Below are 10,301 nucleotides of genomic sequence, written 5' to 3'. Positions count from 1 at the left end.
GGAACAAGGATGACAACATCCATAAAAGCAAAGCTCTGAAGAGGTAGGACAAATTAACATTAACACTTGAGTAGAGTGTCAGAACTCAATAATCAAAATATAAATGTATTAAAGTCGTGCGAAACAAAATTGTTAGTAGATATGTTGAAAAACTGCTTAAATACAGGATATGTTTAAGGACATACTTACATTTTTAAGAATTGATTATAGAGATGCTTCGCTTATAACTATGTTCTTTGTTGTCCTACGAATCAGTATTCCAAAAATTAGACAATCGGATAATTTTATCACCTAAAAAATTATTGTTAAAAAAGTTAAAAATGCAACATGTTTAAAGTGGACGTACGGACTTTTTGGCAACGATTATAGAGTTGCATCGCTTTCTAACTCGTACCTAACTCCTATAGGAATCATCATGCAAAGTTTGAAATCGATAGGACAATTCTAACATGCCTAAATTAACAAAAAGAACTATCCGTTACAGACGGACGGACCGACCCTAATGATAGAAAAGCTTCACTTTAAAAAAAATACTATATATATTTGAAATAACATTTTTGTCACTTTTGTTGAATTAGCATCAACTACACTGCAAAGGCGAACCATAGGTTCAGTGGTAAGAGAGATCCTTTGGGACATACAGATCCTGTTAATTTATTACAAGGTTTTTTTTTCTTCCTTATCATTTAAATGTAACTAAATGATTGCAAATATGAACATTATAATCTAAATTCACTATCTTTACCAAATGGCAAGATTTTCTACATTTACAGTCAGTCCGCATGCCTATCTATTTGAAACGTATAGCTCTGATGGAAAATAGACTTACTGTAAAATATAGGGACAATATAAGTAGCGTCGCAACTTTATAATCATTTTCAGTACAGTCCATCAATTTTATGTTTGATATTCAAATTTTTTTCTAAATCCAAAAACAAAAAGAAGCTTGGTATTTCTAACCGAATGGCAAAAGTAAGGGGGGTGGATACACCCCCTTTGACAATAATCTATACCCCATGGTTTAACAGACAAGGGGTCAAATTTAAGGGGGTGAAATTTTTTTTGTGTTAGAGACTTATAGAAAATATTATTTTAACCCTTACAGATCGGGCCCCGATTCCCACCTAATCAGATCGGGGAGGGGGGGGGGGGGCTCCCCCCTTTATTTCGGCTCCTGTTACAGATAAAGACGTAATTTTTTTCTGGTGGTTCATGTGTATTTTTAGAGAAAATTACCTTTTCTAGTCATATCGGTCAGACCGCTCCTTTTTAAAACAGCTGTAGAGCGGCCAATTTTGCAGCTAGGATAGCCAATTTTTAGGACGAACTTTTATTTTTCATAACAAAAAAATACTTTTTCTGATCATCGCCGAAAAACGGCAAATAATTTTTGGCGGTTACGGCGGTAAAACCGCGGTTGGCGGCGCCAATTAATATTTTTATCTGTTTATTGTTGCTCAAGGATTTACCAAATAAATATAGGTCTCTAGCTGTAATAGAAGCCACGATATTCATGATATATGTCTATAGTAAAAGCCGGACAAAAAATCGGTCATAAAGTCGGTCAGGGAGCGGTCAAACGGTCATAACACCACTTTTCTCAGAAGGTCATTGATATCTAAGTATTCACCAAAAAAGTTTTAGGACTTTGACCGGACACCACGACCGACACAGACCAGATATCCTAATAAAATCAACTCTTGCCGACGTGTAATTACTAAACTAAAAAAGTCATGAAATCACAGCTCTCCATCTTACCTACAAAAAAAATGAGATTGAAAAAACTTCTGATCTGTAAGGGTTAAAGAAATTAATAGAATCAATTCTCTATATTTTTTTTGTTTCCTACCTTTATTTTCTCTGTTGAGCTTCGCTGTTTTGGATATCAACATCTTTATCTTATCATTAAAATATTATGTATGTTTAATTTTATACTTTGAAATAGATAAGAGGATAGAGGCGTCATATTATACAATTTTGTAAAGAATGACAACATCCTAAGAGCAAAACTTTTCTAAAGTTAGCAATTCACTCCGAATTGGACAGCATATTTGGTCTTTTGTTTGTGTAGTATTTATTTGATTATTTGTAAAGCAATATATATATTAAAAACTTAAAAGACTTGAATTGATAGTAAAATGAGTACTTTAATTATTGATCTCTTTTATGGATGTTGTCATCCTTGCTATTCTTTACAATTATGACAATCAAATTGACAGGTAGTTTTTCTTTTCAAATTAAAATCTTTTAACTTATAATAAATGAAAGTATAATAAAATATACAAGGATTACATTTTTTATGACAAGTTGCAAACCTTTAAAATGGGTATTATGATAAGAATATTAAAACCAGGGATCTTGAGAGATAAGACAATGGACGATAAATTGATGTACATCCCCAATGAAACTAACATTGTAAAAATTATCAATGTAATAATTTAAGTGTATCTTATTTGTATTGTCAAAAAAAAAGTTTTGTTTATAGCCAGATGTACAAAAAGTAGCAAAGGTTATTTAGAAATTAGACTGAAATTGAATAAGAAATTAGCAAATGTCCTTGCTGTAATGCAGGGATACAGGTATAGGTAATTTCAGGATGAAATATTCTTTAAAAGTATTATTTTCCCTATCTATCCCCCCCCCCCACCCCACCACCACTTTTATCACAATTAATAGCTTTTGTCTTTTCTTCTTTGAAGTTCAATCAATTTATTAATGAGAAATAAGTTTCATCTTTTTTTTAATTTGGATATTAAAGTAATAAAATAGAGGGGGCTTAAGCTATATGTAAATCTGTCCTTACAAAAGAACAATTTGCTAGCAGACAAAAAGGGTCTCCACCACTTGGGACAGGTAGTTATCTGGAATATATATCTCTGGTAGGGACCCACATTTTTTTTATTTTTAGCCTCCCCCCCCCAAAAAAAAAAAGCTTGGACGGCCTTTATTTCTACTTATACATTTATTATTTGGACAAAGATTTTTTTTGTCCATTGGTCTGTCCCTATTGCAATGCTACTCTATAGATAGATCAATCTCCTCCCCCCCCCTCTTGATTGTCCCTAATCCATCCCTCTTCCTGTAAATAGTTTTCATTCTATTTGTTTTATTCAAATATATACAATTCAAGTATGTTATAAGATCAATTTCCAATTGTAAGAGATTAATGGATTGTAGACTGAAAATGATGCTCCCTCCCAAAGTTTAATAACTAATTCGCTATTCCTTAGCATAAAAACTTTGGGGGGTAGTAAGGTTTGTTCAAAAAATAAATGTTGAAGTATGTATAATCATGACAACTACCTGGCCCAAATGGTCGAGATCCTTTTCGTTCTCTAGCAAATTTCTTTCTTTTTTTTTGTAGGGAATCGGCTGTGTTTATATTTCCGACGCTATGAGCTGATTTAAAAAAAAAACAATACAGAATTGAGAAGAATTAAGGTGTAGATTTTATTTTTTGAAACCATAATTGATCTACAAAATACAGAATTTATACAGATTTGACAAAAGAATTATTTATCGTACAAATTGACATGTAAGTCTTTTTTAATAAATAATATTTATTGCATAAATGAAAACATTCTAATTATACACCTGAATGGTAGTATTTCAAGTTTAGGGCCTCTTTGTTAATCACTTGATTGTTTTTTAATCAAATTGCCCCCACCTCACCCTCCCTCCCACTCAATGATTTCACACTTTCTTGTAAAATATTCCCCCCATGCCCCGCTTAATTTCCCCCTCAGCATTTTTTTTCCTAATTACACTCGAGGGTGAAAGATCCCCCCTGAATTTATTGTTGGTGAGGGGGGGGGAGGGGGATTGAAATTGATCTGACATGAAAGTGTGTGTGTAGTGTGTACCCTTATTGTATCCAATGCAATGGTATGCCTCAAGCATATAAATTTAAGGTATCTAAATTATTTTTAATATTTTCTTAAACACAGCTTTCCAGCTTGGTAGTGAGGCAATGACAGATCAACTTAAATAATTTTAAATCTTTTCATAAGTACAGTTTTACTAAGGGAAAGTGAGGGCAATGAAAGATAGATTAACACACCCAAATCTTCCAATGATAAGTATCTATGTATTTAAGCTTTTAAATAAACAACATTTAAAAATCTCACTTATGATATCAACTCTAAAGGCAAGGAATCTTTTACATTTTTAGTATTCAAAAAATATCTATCTATAATCACAAGAAAATATTGAGCTATATGCAAACCAAAAATGAAAATATGTTTAAGACATTTACAAAAGTTAGAAAATAAAATCATCTTTGAAAACAGACACTTCAAATTAAAAAGTAGCTTAATTACGGTTCCATTGGAATTCAGTCCACACGGGATTCAACCCACGGAATTCAGCCCAGCGGGATTCAACCCAATGGTATTCAGCCCACACGGGATTCAACCCACGGTATTCAGCCCACACGGAATTCAGCCCACACGGGACTCAACCCATGGAATTCAGTCCATACGGGACTCAACCCACGGAATTCAGTCCATACGGGACTCAATCCACGGAATTCAGTCCATACGGGACTCAACCCACGGAATTCAGTCCAAACGGGACTCAACCCATGGAATTCAGTCCACACGGGATTCAACCCATTATTTATGTAAAATTACCAGTTTTTAAAAATATTTTTTTTTAAATTTGAGAAAAAATAAAGTTCTGAAAAAAGTTTATGTAAATTTTTTTTATTGTAGAAGTTATTTTATAAAATATGCTTTATAACAAAATTTTAGAAAAAAGAATTATTTTCCAAAAATTTGTTTCTAAAATTAGAAAAAAATTATTAGTTTTTAAAACTGAGAATTCAGTCCACACGGGATTCAACCCAATATATATATAAAATTCTCAGTTTAAAAAACAAATATTTTTTTTTCAAATTGAGAAACAAATTTTTAGAAAATAATTATTTTTTCTCAATTTCTTTTATAAAGCATATTTTATAAAATACTTTCCACAATAAAATTTTTTTTTCAAAACTTTTTTTTAAAAAATTTTTTAAAAATTTATTTCTCAAATTAAAAAAAAAATATTTTTTTTCAAACTGGTAATTTTACATATATAATGGGTTGAATCCCGTGTGGACTGAATTCCGTGGGTTGAGTCCCGTATGGACTGAATTCCGTGGGTTGAGTCCCTTATAGACTGAATTCCGTGGGTTGAGTCCCGTATGGACTGAATACCGTGGGTTGAATCCCATGTGGACTGAATACCGTGGGTTGAATCCCGTGTGGGCTGAATACCGTTGGGTTGAATCCCGCTGGGCTGAATTCCGTGGGTTGAATCCTGTGTGGGCTGAATTCCAATGGAACCCTTAATTACATAACAATACACATTAATAATAAAATAAATTCTCACAATATAATGTTGATCACAAATTTATTTAAAATTGAGGAGTTTCTGAAAAACAAATTGTTAGTTATACAAAATAGGAAGGTAAAAGGGGTGAGTGGCGGTCAAACGTTTTACCTTTTGCATTGGATAAATTGTGTACAAAATTTTGGGGATGTTAAGGGATAAGACAATGAATGATAATAAGTTCATATACAGAACATCTCAAATACTGATAAACAAAACTATTGATTAAAAAATATTGAAAGGAATATTTTCCTATCCAGTTAAGATTTAAGGAAATTACGAAACAGCGTAAACTGCCTCCAAAAGAATTACATAATACAATACCTACCAAGTACCAATGATAGGCCAGTATAAATTGTAATTGACCAATGGTGAAATCTATACTGGCCTCTAATTGGTTACTTATATTGTATGACGTATTTTTTGGCGGCACTTTATGCTGTTTCGGAAAGTACCCAAAGTTTTAAGCAAAATAATGAAAGAATATATCTATCAAACTTTGGGGACAAGTATAATTTACATTCCTATTGTTTATTTTTTCCACCCAATTAAAAACCTTGAAGTGCATCATAAAACTTTCCTATTTCTATTCTCACGACAGTTCTAAGCTATTTTTTCAATCAATTCAAATTTTATCCTAAAATTTGTGTGTCAAAAAAGAAAGTGAATTTACATATGGTGGAATTAAAAAGCGTGTAAGAAATCTTTCACCCTTAAACTTTATTTAAAATAATCAAACTTCAAGATGGTGGGTAAGGAAAAAATAATGGAAGAAATAACTATAATAAAAACATATATCCTTTAATATACAGTAGTAAGTTTTGGTGTCTGACCTTCAAGGCTATGTTTGGAGCTTCACATAGTTCCTGAAATGGCATTATGCTATTTTTCTACCACCGCCCACTCCCTTACATTACAGAGCCCCTAAATGCTAAGGGCGAAGTCTGTAGTTTTAATATTCTATAAGTTGCGATGCTACTATATTTCTAGTATATACCGTATACGTACATATGTATGTCATTCAAGTATAAACTGATTCATAATTAGTGCTGTAGTTTACACAAATGTTCTCATATACCAGTTTGTTTTCATTACTTTTGAAATTTACCAATTCTACACTTACACTTACACTTATTACATATTTGTTGATCTGATTTATTCAATTCAATTTATCTCCTTACCCCCCTCTCCCTATTTTATTACATGTTACACCCTTACCAAACCTACTTCGTCATTCCAAGTAAAACTAAGTTTTATTAACTTAATCTATCGATAATTGTGAATTGATTTAGTGCCTTTTTTATTACTTTAACCCCTCAACCCCCCCCCCCCCCCTTCTCCAGGCGGGTGTAATATCTCCATGACCCGCTAAATTATTCCATTTTCCCTCTCTGACTTCCTATTCATTCTTCTAGGCAAAGCATAAAACAAGGACAATCATTTTCATTATAGGCAAAGGATATTTTGAATAATAAATTTTCTTTTGTCATTATGTATTTTTAACACTTTGATTGTTTGGAAGTCCTGTTATGGATTAAGGCATTCCCTCTAATTTTAATATTTATAATGCCCACCAGACACAGAAGCAGTAGGAAAAATCTTGTAACTATTGATGGGGTGAAGATTATATATTTGACGGCTGCAGCTGGATATAATTAAATATAAGGTGACGTGGCTGCCTAGCTGCGAATTATTGACATTCCAGCGGCGGCAAAAGCAGCGGATTGCATGCTTTGGGCGGCTGTCTGCGAGTTAAAGTAGGGTACGAAAAGGGTACACAAACAATGTAAATGCATAAACTATCAAAAATTTACACAGAAGCTTGTTCTATAGCTCTTAGAATATTACAGTAGAAACTAACAGTCAATGATCTTTAAAACTGTTGTTATTATATTATTATAACGACTTTAGGTCTTACTGTAAAAACTACGAATTTCCTGGAAATAGTAAAATTATCATTTAAAGCAGTTATGCCTTATATACAACAGCAAACAGGCCCTATCAGACTTTAGTGTTGCTCTTGAATCGACATAAGACTAGTTATAAAGGCAGGCATTATGAGTATAGCTTTATATTGGTCACAAATGTCAGTGTTCTTTTAATAATGTTTCAGCTATAAGTATCTTTTAAAATTGTATCATATTGAGATTCATACGATACTAATTGCTTAAGTAGACTATTTAAAATGGAGAAATCGACTGAAACTAAACTTACAAGTCAATTTATTACTCCTAGGTTTAGTAGGATACATTCACAGGCAAAGGCAGAATGCATTAACGTACAGAAAGTCGGGGTATTATAACCTTAAAAAGCCTGTAAAATATATAATTATAATAAGACCTATATTATAAAGGATCTAGCCAAATGGTTTAGACTTTTAGTGAGGGCATGTTTAATTAAAAATAGGGAGGGAGGGGAAATTGAACTGTAAATTATTATGGTCTTATATATTAGATCTTTCATCTTTCTTTTCGTTAGAAATTACATTTCTTTAATACTTGATTGGTATGTACAAACAAGCAAAGGTACAACTTTTCCAAGATATAAAAAGTTCCATAATATTGTAATGAAATCTGTCTTTTTACTTTTTTTGCTGATTATTGTTTAACAAAATGTAAACAAGGATGACAACATCCACAAAAAGTAAAATGGTAAAAAAAGTTATTTAAAAGTCTGAAAAAATGATGTAAAGGTGTCTAAAAATTGCTTATAGTTAAGGCTGTTTGATATAAAACTAAAATATAGCAATATCCGATTGAATAAAAATCTTATAATAGTTATTTCTAAAACTGCTTTCCGCGGATATAAAAATGTACAATTATGTACCTTCGGCATTTCGGGGCTAATAAAACCTGGTTTGATTGTATATTTTTATAATCGTATAAAACTGGATATAATATGAAGTTAGACATAATTTTTCGGTATGGATGAGGACAGGTTCTTATCCATTGGATATGAATCGGTTTCGAAGCGATACGATAAAAAACTTTCGTATTTTGCCATCTCTTTATACGCCTATAAAAAAGATATGTCTGATGCACAGAGCATAAATTACTGCAACATGGTTAATATGAAGTGATTCTCTGCAAAATGGTTAAAAATATAGACATAATGCACTTTTTCCATTTGGATATGATAGTTACAGCCCTTGCTTAACCTGTGCAGGACCGTTTAAAGTTTATGAACATTTTTGACATACATTTTTTCCCAACCCCTTAGAAGGTTTATTATCAGTGGGGCTACTCTATAATTATCTTAGTAAACATTATATTTAAACTTTACTGGAATCATATTGAACCAAATCTTACAATTTGGCTATTTTCTATTGTTGGGACCTTGAAAGTTAATTAACTTTCCATCCCTCCCCCTCCCCACATCCACCAATATCAAAATATATATTGGGTTGCAAATCATCACGTTATATCAGTAATTGCTGCGGCGATTTAGGACTAAATTGTCCTTGTCATAATACTTTCCAACCCTTCCCTCTTTTTCTTCTTTTTTTCCCAACGTAAATGCAGAAATCCGCCTAATTCCTAGAAATTGAAAATTACAACCAACACTAAAAAACATTTTTGCCCCCACGGCCTAGGGCAAGAAAGAGAGGGGGAAAAGAGAAAGGGAAAGAATGAAAAAGAAAAAGAAAGAGAGAGAGAGAGAGAGAGAGAGAGAGAGAGAGAGAGAGAGAGAGAGAGAGAGAGAGAGAGAGAGAGAGAGAGAGAGAGAGAGAGAGAGAGAGAGAAGGAAGAAAATTTGTTTACTAGCAAAGTTAAAACTGTTTAAAATGTTGATATGAATTTATGTACTTTAAATGTACCCCAACTTTAATTTACAAGAATATAAACTTATCTGCAAATAAAATATATTAAAAACATTAAATTATTATGTAAATATCAACACTAATGTTTTTTGATAAATCTAATGACACTATAATCATATTAAGATGAATAATGGAGAATTATTTTTCTGTGTTACATATTAAGAATAGCTTTTTATCGCATCGTATTATAGACAGCTTTCCGCGGATATTGAAATGAAAAAGTATAAGATTGAAACCAGTTTAATTTACCCCGAGGGGCCGAAAGACCTGGTTAACAAAACTGGTATCATTTTGTTATTTTTTTTATATTCGTGGAAAATTGTCTGTAATACGATGCAGATAATTTTTTAATATTGCTCAGAACTGGTTCCAATCCAGCGGATATCAATCGGTTTTGAAGCTATAGTAGAAAATAATTTTGATTATTTTTGTATGGGGTGCTCCTTGAGGGTGTTTATACTGGTAACTGCTCTCCGTACTCGCCAACCATTATTCAACCTGAAGTAAAACTAACTTTTCCCCCTCCCTGCTCTTCTGCCAGTTATCTAGATTCACTCCGACCTATAACATCTGCCACAGTTCTTTTTAGAGAAGACACTTTTTGGTCACAGATGTTAAATGTTAATATAAAATGTTCTATTTTGACTATTATTAATAGAACCATTAAATGTAATAAAAAAGGTCAATTTATTGAAGTAAAACAAATATAGTATTAATAAAATTGATTTAAGTAATTTGGTGAAGGTCTTATCAATAAATCACTTGATATGACTTTTTTGTTTTCTGTACGGATTAGGATAACACTGTCTGACTGACTGTAATTAGTTACATCTAACGCTTGTTTTTCAATGCAATCTTTTATGTTAATTATCCTTTTCACAGAAGAAATAAATAAATAGGCTTTTAGTATTGAAATAACTTCTGAAAACCAAAGCTTTTCTACTTTTAAGATTGGTCTGTCTGTAATTACTTTAGTCAAGTTAGTATTATCCTAACGCTTTCAAACCTTTTATAATATTCGTGTTTAAAATGTAGAAATTATAGCAACCTTATTGTCAGATAGTCCATACTTTCAGACTTTGTATGTTCGACTGACTGATTTGTTAAG

This window comes from Acartia tonsa, chromosome 7 (genome assembly GCF_053477335.1).
Source record: "Acartia tonsa isolate MP-2025a chromosome 7, ASM5347733v1, whole genome shotgun sequence".
NCBI classification, from domain to species: domain Eukaryota; kingdom Metazoa; phylum Arthropoda; class Copepoda; order Calanoida; family Acartiidae; genus Acartia; species Acartia tonsa.
This window is presented reverse-complemented; position numbering follows the sequence as displayed.